This window comes from Lepisosteus oculatus, unplaced genomic scaffold, assembly GCF_040954835.1.
Source record: "Lepisosteus oculatus isolate fLepOcu1 unplaced genomic scaffold, fLepOcu1.hap2 HAP2_SCAFFOLD_39, whole genome shotgun sequence".
Taxonomy (NCBI): domain Eukaryota; kingdom Metazoa; phylum Chordata; class Actinopteri; order Semionotiformes; family Lepisosteidae; genus Lepisosteus; species Lepisosteus oculatus.
The window spans coordinates 462,035-478,184 of NW_027167923.1; the positions used below are offsets into that span (position 1 = coordinate 462,035).

The following is a 16,150-nucleotide window of genomic DNA, read 5'->3' on the forward strand; positions in this document are numbered from 1 at the left end:
GCCCTTTCTTTCCCACATTTTTCCAGTGCGGTTATTGATCGCGTTCAAAATGTTTTCCCAACGTACGTGTTACCTGCAAAATCACAGTGAAACTGTTATGCCCAAAAGATTCCTAATAGTTATTGTATTAGAATAGCTCTCCAATTTCTTAGCCTTCGTACACGCAATGTTTAAGGAAACGCTAGAGTAAATGAAACTGTAAATAGACAGGAGCTCTTCTTAGTTTTCATACAAGTTATGATGGCTGCAGCTCCTATCTGCGTCCGGGTGACCGGAGCCAAGGGATTATCTGCGGAACCCTTGATTTATCTCTCGGGCAAGGAGCTAGATACGCCCTTTTCATCTCGGTTTGATCACACCTGTGCATTAAAACGCAGTGCTCGGTACCATCGAGGTGTAAGAGGTTCAAGGATGAGCCGGAAACTTTGTTAATAAGGAGACGGGCACCGCCCAACGTGGGGCTCGAACCCACGACCCTGAGATTAAGAGTCTCATGCTCTACCGACTGAGCTAGCCGGGCGCCGGTGGAGCTGGTGGTTAACTTGTCCCTGTTGACGGCAATTTGACAAGGTATACTTCCTGGCTTTTCATCATGTGCTGACCGGATTCGAGAGTAGCACACCCTGTTCTTTGTTGATTACTGTACCTCCAGCAGCGCAAATGTCAGTAATCATTGAAATGTACGACCTACAATCTCCTCAGCATGCCCGCGTGGACTCCTCAGTGATCATCCTTCTACGTTCTGCTGTAGTTTTCATGCAAGTGAAAACCGTGCTCCAAATAACAGCGGCACAGTTGTATCCTGCGGTAAGCATTCTTCTAATTCCATCGTTTTGCTCCAGGTAAAAGGTAGCGCATCATAGTGTTGATATTCCAAGGTTTCAGAGTCCGTATTGGATGGCTTGGATGCAGACATCGCTCAGAGCTCCCAGTATGATTTTCCCGAGTTCAGTTTTGCAGTGTTTTAGTGCTTTACTACTTCCAGTGGGCCTTTGAATGCTCTGCTAAGTAGAGACGTGACATAATTACTAATGCGACCGAGTGTGCTGGCTGTTCCTGGTTCGTAATGATTAACGCGAGAAATCAATATAAACATAACTGCTTCGATTTCGAGGTTCAGTTGAAGCTTTCAAAGAAACTATCAAAGACCTCAGAACAACCGAAGACACATTTGGTCATCTCCGTATTGGTGAAGATTAAAGAGTCCCGCAAGTGTCAAGCTTGCACAAACACACACGAGAGAGAAACTCAGGACAGAATTTAAAGAAAGGGAGATGCAGACTATTTGAAGGCACTTTGCTAACCCAATGGCATGCTTATGAATCGTGCATAGGACACACGTAGCAGAGGATGGTTTCGATCCATCGACCTCTGGGTTATGGGCCCAGCACGCTTCCGCTGCGCCACTCTGCTGACGGCCTCTCTGCGTGTGGCGCACAACTGCTCTTTTTATTTCCTACATAAGTGATGAAAGAGTTGAAAGTTTCAACGACAAACGCAGACGTCACTTTGAGCGCTTGGTGTTGTAGCACAAATCATCACATGCTGCTCTACACTGGATTATAAAAGCCGACACATTTTCCAAACATTTTAATGCTGGAGTCACACTGTAGTATTAATAACAGTGCGATACTCGAGGAGCGTAGTGGGATCGCGGTGGCTCATCAGACCGCCCCGGGACAGGGGGCCCGCGTCAGGATGGCCGAGCGGTCTAAGGCGCTGCGTTCAGGTCGCAGTCTCCCCTGGAGGCGTGGGTTCGAATCCCACTCCTGACAAAAAGCTTGCTCAGTGCCGTCTCCAGTCGGGTGCAAATGGGTGAAGCAGCCTGACGCAGGGAACGTGCGCCGATAGGCGTAGGTGTATCCCCTGCCTCTTCCGATTTAGCTCGTGCTCCATAGGATGGAAGCGGATGCTCTGGCTTTTTGACTCGAATATAACCTGATCACAACAGAAGGCCGTGCAGCCCAGTGCTGGTTTAAGAATGCCTCGTGTCTTCAGGCCCCTATACCTTCAGGTTACCCCTTTGGAATAGTCGTCCGAAAAAGACGGGAAAGGAAAAGCATGTAAGCTCCCACACACTGCGTTAGCATTAGCGGTTGGAATCTGATGGGAGAAAAGCAACCTGGCTCGCCGTCAAGCAATCCATCCCTGGTCTCCCACGTGACAGGCGGGGATACGCACCACTATACTAACGAGGAGCGCTTGCTTGGCGCTTGAAGACACTTCCTCTTGCGGCTACTACTGTTTCCGGTTTCGTCTTTTCTTTTCATTCCTCCCAGAGGAGCGCATGAAAACGTTTCCATCTGCGCCATCCTCACCCCTCCAATGCTATGGTCCCTGCTCCTCCTGGTGCACTGCAAACACTCATTCAGCCGGTTCTTTCAGTTTGAATAATTAGGTCTTCAAAGGCTGGAAGTAGGGCGCAAAAGACATGCCAATGCCAAAAGCGTGGCTGTGTGCTTCCAGCTGTGAAATGTCACTGGTGGATGTTGAAGACATTACTTCCAAGGCAGCAGGTCCAAGCGATTTAGCGTTTGTACAAGAAGCAGGAAGAGAGAAACGGCACTCCGCCTTTTTCTGGGCAGGCCGAAGCGACAGGAGAAGGGCGCCGTAGTGGGCAGGATTCGAGCCGACGCGGGGAGACCCCAATGGCTTTCTAGCCCATCGCCTTAACCGCTCGGCCACGACTACAGGGAGCGCCGCCGCCGCCGGCTTGCGATCATTTAACACGGAGGGCGAGGCAGCGGCGGTAACCTTTTTCAATGTCGCTCTCCGTTTCCCCCCAAAAAAAAGCCAAATCACATGCTAGCACTCGGACACCCTTCAGAAGACTGAAGGGTGGCTTAAAGCTGGAAGGATTAGGTCTCCCCGTTCCGACGCGACAATCGAACTTCCTTAGGCAGAGAGAAAGCAACATCGAGGAGCGTCAACAAGACTTTAGAAGCTGCGCCACACGCCACTTTCAGTCGCAGTCACAGCAGTTTTAAAGGCAGGAATCGCCTTTGCGAACGCCATGAGAAACAGAACGCAAGCTCAGGTCCTGCGGTTTAACAAACAGCCACGGCTTTCATGCGACTGGACATTTCTTTTCTGGAGCGAATTCACTTTCAACTTCAAGAAATTCACACAACTTGCGAAATACGAAATACAAATCTGGCTCATCGCTGCACAAGAAATACCGCCAGCTGGCAAGAAAATGACAACGGTGTTTTTCCTTAACGAAAAACTTCCCATGGAGAAAAACAACGGCTGTGCGTCTCTGTCGGCTTGATTCAGTTTAATGCAAGTATTCATTCTCCTCCTGGAAAATACAGCTTGCGAAAGATGAAATACAATTCTTGGCTTTTCTGGGTGAGTGCAGAAGAAATCCTGCCGGCTGGCAGAAGAATTCCAGCCTTTTTTACTCTTTAACCAGAAACTTGCGAATGATACAAAGCAAGCGGGGTGCGTTTCTGTGCAGCTGTTAACTGAACAGCTGCTGCTTCAAGCCCACCCAGGGCTCATTCCGATTTCAACATCATGCCCCCTGAAGGTAGACTGGATTTCTTTGCGAAGCATTCACCTTTTGGACGTTTCAGGAAAGGTGCGTGTCGATGCCAGACTTGAAAAGCTTTCCATACAAAGAAACAACATAGTGCTTTTGATTGATGGGAAACGGCAAGAGCGGTTTGAGCAGCTCCGGCCTCTCAACCGCTTTACAATGTGATCGGCACCTCGGTAGCCAGTTTAGAAGGCTGAAAAGGATGCTGGAAGCACAGCGACGTTCTAAAACCAGCGCTTGAAAAGCATCTGCATACATAAAATGTCCATTTCCCCAAAGCTGAATCTGCATCTTCAGAAGATTGTCAGCTATACGTTTTCGTTCTTTGTTTCCTTTTTTTACGACAAGCTTTCGAGAAATGAACTGTTTATTGTGATGAAGGCTGCATTAGAAATTGTGCATCTAGCTTAGTTCAATGAAATCGGGAGGTGCACCTGTCTCAAGCGGATGGCTCTTTGCAGGCACACTACGGAAACCTGCGGGCGCAAGTTGGGAGAAGTGACTCTTGCAGAGTGTTGAGCTTCGAGAAGAGGGCTCCGCTCAGGAAGATATTTCCACATGTTGAAGAGTCGCTTTTCGCCCTTTCTTTCCCACATTTTTCCAGTGCGGTTATTGATCGCGTTCAAAATGTTTTCCCAACGTACGTGTTACCTGCAAAATCACAGTGAAACTGTTATGCCCAAAAGATTCCTAATAGTTATTGTATTAGAATAGCTCTCCAATTTCTTAGCCTTCGTACACGCAATGTTTAAGGAAACGCTAGAGTAAATGAAACTGTAAATAGACAGGAGCTCTTCTTAGTTTTCATACAAGTTATGATGGCTGCAGCTCCTATCTGCGTCCGGGTGACCGGAGCCAAGGGATTATCTGCGGAACCCTTGATTTATCTCTCGGGCAAGGAGCTAGATACGCCCTTTTCATCTCGGTTTGATCACACCTGTGCATTAAAACGCAGTGCTCGGTACCATCGAGGTGTAAGAGGTTCAAGGATGAGCGGGAAACTTTGTTAATAAGGAGACGGGCACCGCCCAACGTGGGGCTCGAACCCACGACCCTGAGATTAAGAGTCTCATGCTCTACCGACTGAGCTAGCCGGGCGCCGGTGGAGCTGGTGGTTAACTTGTCCCTGTTGACGGCAATTTGACAAGGTATACTTCCTGGCTTTTCATCATGTGCTGACCGGATTCGAGAGTAGCACACCCTGTTCTTTGTTGATTACTGTACCTCCAGCAGCGCAAATGTCAGTAATCATTGAAATGTACGACCTACAATCTCCTCAGCATGCCCGCGTGGACTCCTCAGTGATCATCCTTCTACGTTCTGCTGTAGTTTTCATGCAAGTGAAAACCGTGCTCCAAATAACAGCGGCACAGTTGTATCCTGCGGTAAGCATTCTTCTAATTCCATCGTTTTGCTCCAGGTAAAAGGTAGCGCATCATAGTGTTGATATTCCAAGGTTTCAGAGTCCGTATTGGATGGCTTGGATGCAGACATCGCTCAGAGCTCCCAGTATGATTTTCCCGAGTTCAGTTTTGCAGTGTTTTAGTGCTTTACTACTTCCAGTGGGCCTTTGAATGCTCTGCTAAGTAGAGACGTGACATAATTACTAATGCGACCGAGTGTGCTGGCTGTTCCTGGTTCGTAATGATTAACGCGAGAAATCAATATAAACATAACTGCTTCGATTTCGAGGTTCAGTTGAAGCTTTCAAAGAAACTATCAAAGACCTCAGAACAACCGAAGACACATTTGGTCATCTCCGTATTGGTGAAGATTAAAGAGTCCCGCAAGTGTCAAGCTTGCACAAACACACACGAGAGAGAAACTCAGGACAGAATTTAAAGAAAGGGAGATGCAGACTATTTGAAGGCACTTTGCTAACCCAATGGCATGCTTATGAATCGTGCATAGGACACACGTAGCAGAGGATGGTTTCGATCCATCGACCTCTGGGTTATGGGCCCAGCACGCTTCCGCTGCGCCACTCTGCTGACGGCCTCTCTGCGTGTGGCGCACAACTGCTCTTTTTATTTCCTACATAAGTGATGAAAGAGTTGAAAGTTTCAACGACAAACGCAGACGTCACTTTGAGCGCTTGGTGTTGTAGCACAAATCATCACATGCTGCTCTACACTGGATTATAAAAGCCGACACATTTTCCAAACATTTTAATGCTGGAGTCACACTGTAGTATTAATAACAGTGCGATACTCGAGGAGCGTAGTGGGATCGCGGTGGCTCATCAGACCGCCCCGGGACAGGGGGCCCGCGTCAGGATGGCCGAGCGGTCTAAGGCGCTGCGTTCAGGTCGCAGTCTCCCCTGGAGGCGTGGGTTCGAATCCCACTCCTGACAAAAAGCTTGCTCAGTGCCGTCTCCAGTCGGGTGCAAATGGGTGAAGCAGCCTGACGCAGGGAACGTGCGCCGATAGGCGTAGGTGTATCCCCTGCCTCTTCCGATTTAGCTCGTGCTCCATAGGATGGAAGCGGATGCTCTGGCTTTTTGACTCGAATATAACCTGATCACAACAGAAGGCCGTGCAGCCCAGTGCTGGTTTAAGAATGCCTCGTGTCTTCAGGCCCCTATTCCTTCAGGTTACCCCTTTGGAATAGTCGTCCGAAAAAGACGGGAAAGGAAAAGCATGTAAGCTCCCACACACTGCGTTAGCATTAGCGGTTGGAATCTGATGGGAGAAAAGCAACCTGGCTCGCCGTCAAGCAATCCATCCCTGGTCTCCCACGTGACAGGCGGGGATACGCACCACTATACTAACGAGGAGCGCTTGCTTGGCGCTTGAAGACACTTCCTCTTGCGGCTACTACTGTTTCCGGTTTCGTCTTTTCTTTTCATTCCTCCCAGAGGAGCGCATGAAAACGTTTCCATCTGCGCCATCCTCACCCCTCCAATGCTATGGTCCCTGCTCCTCCTGGTGCACTGCAAACACTCATTCAGCCGGTTCTTTCAGTTTGAATAATTAGGTCTTCAAAGGCTGGAAGTAGGGCGCAAAAGACATGCCAATGCCAAAAGCGTGGCTGTGTGCTTCCAGCTGTGAAATGTCACTGGTGGATGTTGAAGACATTACTTCCAAGGCAGCAGGTCCAAGCGATTTAGCGTTTGTACAAGAAGCAGGAAGAGAGAAACGGCACTCCGCCTTTTTCTGGGCAGGCCGAAGCGACAGGAGAAGGGCGCCGTAGTGGGCAGGATTCGAGCCGACGCGGGGAGACCCCAATGGCTTTCTAGCCCATCGCCTTAACCGCTCGGCCACGACTACAGGGAGCGCCGCCGCCGCCGGCTTGCGATCATTTAACACGGAGGGCGAGGCAGCGGCGGTAACCTTTTTCAATGTCGCTCTCCGTTTCCCCCCAAAAAAAAGCCAAATCACATGCTAGCACTCGGACACCCTTCAGAAGACTGAAGGGTGGCTTAAAGCTGGAAGGATTAGGTCTCCCCGTTCCGACGCGACAATCGAACTTCCTTAGGCAGAGAGAAAGCAACATCGAGGAGCGTCAACAAGACTTTAGAAGCTGCGCCACACGCCACTTTCAGTCGCAGTCACAGCAGTTTTAAAGGCAGGAATCGCCTTTGCGAACGCCATGAGAAACAGAACGCAAGCTCAGGTCCTGCGGTTTAACAAACAGCCACGGCTTTCATGCGACTGGACATTTCTTTTCTGGAGCGAATTCACTTTCAACTTCAAGAAATTCACACAACTTGCGAAATACGAAATACAAATCTGGCTCATCGCTGCACAAGAAATACCGCCGGCTGGCAAGAAAATGACAACGGTGTTTTTCCTTAACGAAAAACTTCCCATGGAGAAAAACAACGGCTGTGCGTCTCTGTCGGCTTGATTCAGTTTAATGCAAGTATTCATTCTCCTCCTGGAAAATACAGCTTGCGAAAGATGAAATACAATTCTTGGCTTTTCTGGGTGAGTGCAGAAGAAATCCTGCCGGCTGGCAGAAGAATTCCAGCCTTTTTTACTCTTTAACCAGAAACTTGCGAATGATACAAAGCAAGCGGGGTGCGTTTCTGTGCAGCTGTTAACTGAACAGCTGCTGCTTCAAGCCCACCCAGGGCTCATTCCGATTTCAACATCATGCCCCCTGAAGGTAGACTGGATTTCTTTGCGAAGCATTCACCTTTTGGACGTTTCAGGAAAGGTGCGTGTCGATGCCAGACTTGAAAAGCTTTCCATACAAAGAAACAACATAGTGCTTTTGATTGATGGGAAACGGCAAGAGCGGTTTGAGCAGCTCCGGCCTCTCAACCGCTTTACAATGTGATCGGCACCTCGGTAGCCAGTTTAGAAGGCTGAAAAGGATGCTGGAAGCACAGCGACGTTCTAAAACCAGCGCTTGAAAAGCATCTGCATACATAAAATGTCCATTTCCCCAAAGCTGAATCTGCATCTTCAGAAGATTGTCAGCTATACGTTTTCGTTCTTTGTTTCCTTTTTTTACGACAAGCTTTCGAGAAATGAACTGTTTATTGTGATGAAGGCTGCATTAGAAATTGTGCATCTAGCTTAGTTCAATGAAATCGGGAGGTGCACCTGTCTCAAGCGGATGGCTCTTTGCAGGCACACTACGGAAACCTGCGGGCGCAAGTTGGGAGAAGTGACTCTTGCAGAGTGTTGAGCTTCGAGAAGAGGGCTCCGCTCAGGAAGATATTTCCACATGTTGAAGAGTCGCTTTTCGCCCTTTCTTTCCCACATTTTTCCAGTGCGGTTATTGATCGCGTTCAAAATGTTTTCCCAACGTACGTGTTACCTGCAAAATCACAGTGAAACTGTTATGCCCAAAAGATTCCTAATAGTTATTGTATTAGAATAGCTCTCCAATTTCTTAGCCTTCGTACACGCAATGTTTAAGGAAACGCTAGAGTAAATGAAACTGTAAATAGACAGGAGCTCTTCTTAGTTTTCATACAAGTTATGATGGCTGCAGCTCCTATCTGCGTCCGGGTGACCGGAGCCAAGGGATTATCTGCGGAACCTTTGATTTATCTCTCGGGCAAGGAGCTAGATACGCCCTTTTCATCTCGGTTTGATCACACCTGTGCATTAAAACGCAGTGCTCGGTACCATCGAGGTGTAAGAGGTTCAAGGATGAGCGGGAAACTTTGTTAATAAGGAGACGGGCACCGCCCAACGTGGGGCTCGAACCCACGACCCTGAGATTAAGAGTCTCATGCTCTACCGACTGAGCTAGCCGGGCGCCGGTGGAGCTGGTGGTTAACTTGTCCCTGTTGACGGCAATTTGACAAGGTATACTTCCTGGCTTTTCATCATGTGCTGACCGGATTCGAGAGTAGCACACCCTGTTCTTTGTTGATTACTGTACCTCCAGCAGCGCAAATGTCAGTAATCATTGAAATGTACGACCTACAATCTCCTCAGCATGCCCGCGTGGACTCCTCAGTGATCATCCTTCTACGTTCTGCTGTAGTTTTCATGCAAGTGAAAACCGTGCTCCAAATAACAGCGGCACAGTTGTATCCTGCGGTAAGCATTCTTCTAATTCCATCGTTTTGCTCCAGGTAAAAGGTAGCGCATCATAGTGTTGATATTCCAAGGTTTCAGAGTCCGTATTGGATGGCTTGGATGCAGACATCGCTCAGAGCTCCCAGTATGATTTTCCCGAGTTCAGTTTTGCAGTGTTTTAGTGCTTTACTACTTCCAGTGGGCCTTTGAATGCTCTGCTAAGTAGAGACGTGACATAATTACTAATGCGACCGAGTGTGCTGGCTGTTCCTGGTTCGTAATGATTAACGCGAGAAATCAATATAAACATAACTGCTTCGATTTCGAGGTTCAGTTGAAGCTTTCAAAGAAACTATCAAAGACCTCAGAACAACCGAAGACACATTTGGTCATCTCCGTATTGGTGAAGATTAAAGAGTCCCGCAAGTGTCAAGCTTGCACAAACACACACGAGAGAGAAACTCAGGACAGAATTTAAAGAAAGGGAGATGCAGACTATTTGAAGGCACTTTGCTAACCCAATGGCATGCTTATGAATCGTGCATAGGACACACGTAGCAGAGGATGGTTTCGATCCATCGACCTCTGGGTTATGGGCCCAGCACGCTTCCGCTGCGCCACTCTGCTGACGGCCTCTCTGCGTGTGGCGCACAACTGCTCTTTTTATTTCCTACATAAGTGATGAAAGAGTTGAAAGTTTCAACGACAAACGCAGACGTCACTTTGAGCGCTTGGTGTTGTAGCACAAATCATCACATGCTGCTCTACACTGGATTATAAAAGCCGACACATTTTCCAAACATTTTAATGCTGGAGTCACACTGTAGTATTAATAACAGTGCGATACTCGAGGAGCGTAGTGGGATCGCGGTGGCTCATCAGACCGCCCCGGGACAGGGGGCCCGCGTCAGGATGGCCGAGCGGTCTAAGGCGCTGCGTTCAGGTCGCAGTCTCCCCTGGAGGCGTGGGTTCGAATCCCACTCCTGACAAAAAGCTTGCTCAGTGCCGTCTCCAGTCGGGTGCAAATGGGTGAAGCAGCCTGACGCAGGGAACGTGCGCCGATAGGCGTAGGTGTATCCCCTGCCTCTTCCGATTTAGCTCGTGCTCCATAGGATGGAAGCGGATGCTCTGGCTTTTTGACTCGAATATAACCTGATCACAACAGAAGGCCGTGCAGCCCAGTGCTGGTTTAAGAATGCCTCGTGTCTTCAGGCCCCTATTCCTTCAGGTTACCCCTTTGGAATAGTCGTCCGAAAAAGACGGGAAAGGAAAAGCATGTAAGCTCCCACACACTGCGTTAGCATTAGCGGTTGGAATCTGATGGGAGAAAAGCAACCTGGCTCGCCGTCAAGCAATCCATCCCTGGTCTCCCACGTGACAGGCGGGGATACGCACCACTATACTAACGAGGAGCGCTTGCTTGGCGCTTGAAGACACTTCCTCTTGCGGCTACTACTGTTTCCGGTTTCGTCTTTTCTTTTCATTCCTCCCAGAGGAGCGCATGAAAACGTTTCCATCTGCGCCATCCTCACCCCTCCAATGCTATGGTCCCTGCTCCTCCTGGTGCACTGCAAACACTCATTCAGCCGGTTCTTTCAGTTTGAATAATTAGGTCTTCAAAGGCTGGAAGTAGGGCGCAAAAGACATGCCAATGCCAAAAGCGTGGCTGTGTGCTTCCAGCTGTGAAATGTCACTGGTGGATGTTGAAGACATTACTTCCAAGGCAGCAGGTCCAAGCGATTTAGCGTTTGTACAAGAAGCAGGAAGAGAGAAACGGCACTCCGCCTTTTTCTGGGCAGGCCGAAGCGACAGGAGAAGGGCGCCGTAGTGGGCAGGATTCGAGCCGACGCGGGGAGACCCCAATGGCTTTCTAGCCCATCGCCTTAACCGCTCGGCCACGACTACAGGGAGCGCCGCCGCCGCCGGCTTGCGATCATTTAACACGGAGGGCGAGGCAGCGGCGGTAACCTTTTTCAATGTCGCTCTCCGTTTCCCCCCAAAAAAAAGCCAAATCACATGCTAGCACTCGGACACCCTTCAGAAGACTGAAGGGTGGCTTAAAGCTGGAAGGATTAGGTCTCCCCGTTCCGACGCGACAATCGAACTTCCTTAGGCAGAGAGAAAGCAACATCGAGGAGCGTCAACAAGACTTTAGAAGCTGCGCCACACGCCACTTTCAGTCGCAGTCACAGCAGTTTTAAAGGCAGGAATCGCCTTTGCGAACGCCATGAGAAACAGAACGCAAGCTCAGGTCCTGCGGTTTAACAAACAGCCACGGCTTTCATGCGACTGGACATTTCTTTTCTGGAGCGAATTCACTTTCAACTTCAAGAAATTCACACAACTTGCGAAATACGAAATACAAATCTGGCTCATCGCTGCACAAGAAATACCGCCGGCTGGCAAGAAAATGACAACGGTGTTTTTCCTTAACGAAAAACTTCCCATGGAGAAAAACAACGGCTGTGCGTCTCTGTCGGCTTGATTCAGTTTAATGCAAGTATTCATTCTCCTCCTGGAAAATACAGCTTGCGAAAGATGAAATACAATTCTTGGCTTTTCTGGGTGAGTGCAGAAGAAATCCTGCCGGCTGGCAGAAGAATTCCAGCCTTTTTTACTCTTTAACCAGAAACTTGCGAATGATACAAAGCAAGCGGGGTGCGTTTCTGTGCAGCTGTTAACTGAACAGCTGCTGCTTCAAGCCCACCCAGGGCTCATTCCGATTTCAACATCATGCCCCCTGAAGGTAGACTGGATTTCTTTGCGAAGCATTCACCTTTTGGACGTTTCAGGAAAGGTGCGTGTCGATGCCAGACTTGAAAAGCTTTCCATACAAAGAAACAACATAGTGCTTTTGATTGATGGGAAACGGCAAGAGCGGTTTGAGCAGCTCCGGCCTCTCAACCGCTTTACAATGTGATCGGCACCTCGGTAGCCAGTTTAGAAGGCTGAAAAGGATGCTGGAAGCACAGCGACGTTCTAAAACCAGCGCTTGAAAAGCATCTGCATACATAAAATGTCCATTTCCCCAAAGCTGAATCTGCATCTTCAGAAGATTGTCAGCTATACGTTTTCGTTCTTTGTTTCCTTTTTTTACGACAAGCTTTCGAGAAATGAACTGTCTATTGTGATGAAGGCTGCATTAGAAATTGTGCATCTAGCTTAGTTCAATGAAATCGGGAGGTGCACCTGTCTCAAGCGGATGGCTCTTTGCAGGCACACTACGGAAACCTGCGGGCGCAAGTTGGGAGAAGTGACTCTTGCAGAGTGTTGAGCTTCGAGAAGAGGGCTCCGCTCAGGAAGATATTTCCACATGTTGAAGAGTCGCTTTTCGCCCTTTCTTTCCCACATTTTTCCAGTGCGGTTATTGATCGCGTTCAAAATGTTTTCCCAACGTACGTGTTACCTGCAAAATCACAGTGAAACTGTTATGCCCAAAAGATTCCTAATAGTTATTGTATTAGAATAGCTCTCCAATTTCTTAGCCTTCGTACACGCAATGTTTAAGGAAACGCTAGAGTAAATGAAACTGTAAATAGACAGGAGCTCTTCTTAGTTTTCATACAAGTTATGATGGCTGCAGCTCCTATCTGCGTCCGGGTGACCGGAGCCAAGGGATTATCTGCGGAACCCTTGATTTATCTCTCGGGCAAGGAGCTAGATACGCCCTTTTCATCTCGGTTTGATCACACCTGTGCATTAAAACGCAGTGCTCGGTACCATCGAGGTGTAAGAGGTTCAAGGATGAGCGGGAAACTTTGTTAATAAGGAGACGGGCACCGCCCAACGTGGGGCTCGAACCCACGACCCTGAGATTAAGAGTCTCATGCTCTACCGACTGAGCTAGCCGGGCGCCGGTGGAGCTGGTGGTTAACTTGTCCCTGTTGATGGCAATTTGACAAGGTATACTTCCTGGCTTTTCATCATGTGCTGACCGGATTCGAGAGTAGCACACCCTGTTCTTTGTTGATTACTGTACCTCCAGCAGCGCAAATGTCAGTAATCATTGAAATGTACGACCTACAATCTCCTCAGCATGCCCGCGTGGACTCCTCAGTGATCATCCTTCTACGTTCTGCTGTAGTTTTCATGCAAGTGAAAACCGTGCTCCAAATAACAGCGGCACAGTTGTATCCTGCGGTAAGCATTCTTCTAATTCCATCGTTTTGCTCCAGGTAAAAGGTAGCGCATCATAGTGTTGATATTCCAAGGTTTCAGAGTCCGTATTGGATGGCTTGGATGCAGACATCGCTCAGAGCTCCCAGTATGATTTTCCCGAGTTCAGTTTTGCAGTGTTTTAGTGCTTTACTACTTCCAGTGGGCCTTTGAATGCTCTGCTAAGTAGAGACGTGACATAATTACTAATGCGACCGAGTGTGCTGGCTGTTCCTGGTTCGTAATGATTAACGCGAGAAATCAATATAAACATAACTGCTTCGATTTCGAGGTTCAGTTGAAGCTTTCAAAGAAACTATCAAAGACCTCAGAACAACCGAAGACACATTTGGTCATCTCCGTATTGGTGAAGATTAAAGAGTCCCGCAAGTGTCAAGCTTGCACAAACACACACGAGAGAGAAACTCAGGACAGAATTTAAAGAAAGGGAGATGCAGACTATTTGAAGGCACTTTGCTAACCCAATGGCATGCTTATGAATCGTGCATAGGACACACGTAGCAGAGGATGGTTTCGATCCATCGACCTCTGGGTTATGGGCCCAGCACGCTTCCGCTGCGCCACTCTGCTGACGGCCTCTCTGCGTGTGGCGCACAACTGCTCTTTTTATTTCCTACATAAGTGATGAAAGAGTTGAAAGTTTCAACGACAAACGCAGACGTCACTTTGAGCGCTTGGTGTTGTAGCACAAATCATCACATGCTGCTCTACACTGGATTATAAAAGCCGACACATTTTCCAAAATTTTAATGCTGGAGTCACACTGTAGTATTAATAACAGTGCGATACTCGAGGAGCGTAGTGGGATCGCGGTGGCTCATCAGACCGCCCCGGGACAGGGGGCCCGCGTCAGGATGGCCGAGCGGTCTAAGGCGCTGCGTTCAGGTCGCAGTCTCCCCTGGAGGCGTGGGTTCGAATCCCACTCCTGACAAAAAGCTTGCTCAGTGCCGTCTCCAGTCGGGTGCAAATGGGTGAAGCAGCCTGACGCGGGGAACGTGCGCCGATAGGCGTAGGTGTATCCCCTGCCTCTTCCGATTTAGCTCGTGCTCCATAGGATGGAAGCGGATGCTCTGGCTTTTTGACTCGAATATAACCTGATCACAACAGAAGGCCGTGCAGCCCAGTGCTGGTTTAAGAATGCCTCGTGTCTTCAGGCCCCTATTCCTTCAGGTTACCCCTTTGGAATAGTCGTCCGAAAAAGACGGGAAAGGAAAAGCATGTAAGCTCCCACACACTGCGTTAGCATTAGCGGTTGGAATCTGATGGGAGAAAAGCAACCTGGCTCGCCGTCAAGCAATCCATCCCTGGTCTCCCACGTGACAGGCGGGGATACGCACCACTATACTAACGAGGAGCGCTTGCTTGGCGCTTGAAGACACTTCCTCTTGCGGCTACTACTGTTTCCGGTTTCGTCTTTTCTTTTCATTCCTCCCAGAGGAGCGCATGAAAACGTTTCCATCTGCGCCATCCTCACCCCTCCAATGCTATGGTCCCTGCTCCTCCTGGTGCACTGCAAACACTCATTCAGCCGGTTCTTTCAGTTTGAATAATTAGGTCTTCAAAGGCTGGAAGTAGGGCGCAAAAGACATGCCAATGCCAAAAGCGTGGCTGTGTGCTTCCAGCTGTGAAATGTCACTGGTGGATGTTGAAGACATTACTTCCAAGGCAGCAGGTCCAAGCGATTTAGCGTTTGTACAAGAAGCAGGAAGAGAGAAACGGCACTCCGCCTTTTTCTGGGCAGGCCGAAGCGACAGGAGAAGGGCGCCGTAGTGGGCAGGATTCGAGCCGACGCGGGGAGACCCCAATGGCTTTCTAGCCCATCGCCTTAACCGCTCGGCCACGACTACAGGGAGCGCCGCCGCCGCCGGCTTGCGATCATTTAACACGGAGGGCGAGGCAGCGGCGGTAACCTTTTTCAATGTCGCTCTCCGTTTCCCCCCAAAAAAAAGCCAAATGACATGCTAGCACTCGGACACCCTTCAGAAGACTGAAGGGTGGCTTAAAGCTGGAAGGATTAGGTCTCCCCGTTCCGACGCGACAATCGAACTTCCTTAGGCAGAGAGAAAGCAACATCGAGGAGCGTCAACAAGACTTTAGAAGCTGCGCCACACGCCACTTTCAGTCGCAGTCACAGCAGTTTTAAAGGCAGGAATCGCCTTTGCGAACGCCATGAGAAACAGAACGCAAGCTCAGGTCCTGCGGTTTAACAAACAGCCACGGCTTTCATGCGACTGGACATTTCTTTTCTGGAGCGAATTCACTTTCAACTTCAAGAAATTCACACAACTTGCGAAATACGAAATACAAATCTGGCTCATCGCTGCACAAGAAATACCGCCGGCTGGCAAGAAAATGACAACGGTGTTTTTCCTTAACGAAAAACTTCCCATGGAGAAAAACAACGGCTGTGCGTCTCTGTCGGCTTGATTCAGTTTAATGCAAGTATTCATTCTCCTCCTGGAAAATACAGCTTGCGAAAGATGAAATACAATTCTTGGCTTTTCTGGGTGAGTGCAGAAGAAATCCTGCCGGCTGGCAGAAGAATTCCAGCCTTTTTTACTCTTTAACCAGAAACTTGCGAATGATACAAAGCAAGCGGGGTGCGTTTCTGTGCAGCTGTTAACTGAACAGCTGCTGCTTCAAGCCCACCCAGGGCTCATTCCGATTTCAACATCATGCCCCCTGAAGGTAGACTGGATTTCTTTGCGAAGCATTCACCTTTTGGACGTTTCAGGAAAGGTGCGTGTCGATGCCAGACTTGAAAAGCTTTCCATACAAAGAAACAACATAGTGCTTTTGATTGATGGGAAACGGCAAGAGCGGTTTGAGCAGCTCCGGCCTCTCAACCGCTTTACAATGTGATCGGCACCTCGGTAGCCAGTTTAGAAGGCTGAAAAGGATGCTGGAAGCACAGCGACGTTCTAAAACCAGCGCTTGAAAAGCATCTGCA

The 16,150-nt window shown here is 48.9% G+C and overlaps 4 non-coding genes across 4 annotated transcripts; all 4 read right to left on the reverse strand.

Moving 5' to 3' along the window:
* Positions 1 to 447: 447 nt before the first annotated feature.
* trnak-cuu (transfer RNA lysine (anticodon CUU)) lies at positions 448 to 520 on the reverse strand. Its single transcript has one exon. It is a non-coding gene; the product is annotated as a tRNA-Lys (tRNA).
* Positions 521 to 4,566: 4,046 nt separating this feature from the next.
* Positions 4,567 to 4,639, reverse strand: trnak-cuu (transfer RNA lysine (anticodon CUU)). Its single transcript has one exon. It is a non-coding gene; the product is annotated as a tRNA-Lys (tRNA).
* Positions 4,640 to 8,685: 4,046 nt separating this feature from the next.
* trnak-cuu (transfer RNA lysine (anticodon CUU)) lies at positions 8,686 to 8,758 on the reverse strand. The gene has a single exon. It is a non-coding gene; the product is annotated as a tRNA-Lys (tRNA).
* A 4,046-nt stretch (positions 8,759 to 12,804) lies between these two features.
* On the reverse strand, positions 12,805 to 12,877 carry trnak-cuu (transfer RNA lysine (anticodon CUU)). The gene has a single exon. It is a non-coding gene; the product is annotated as a tRNA-Lys (tRNA).
* Positions 12,878 to 16,150: the final 3,273 nt, after the last annotated feature.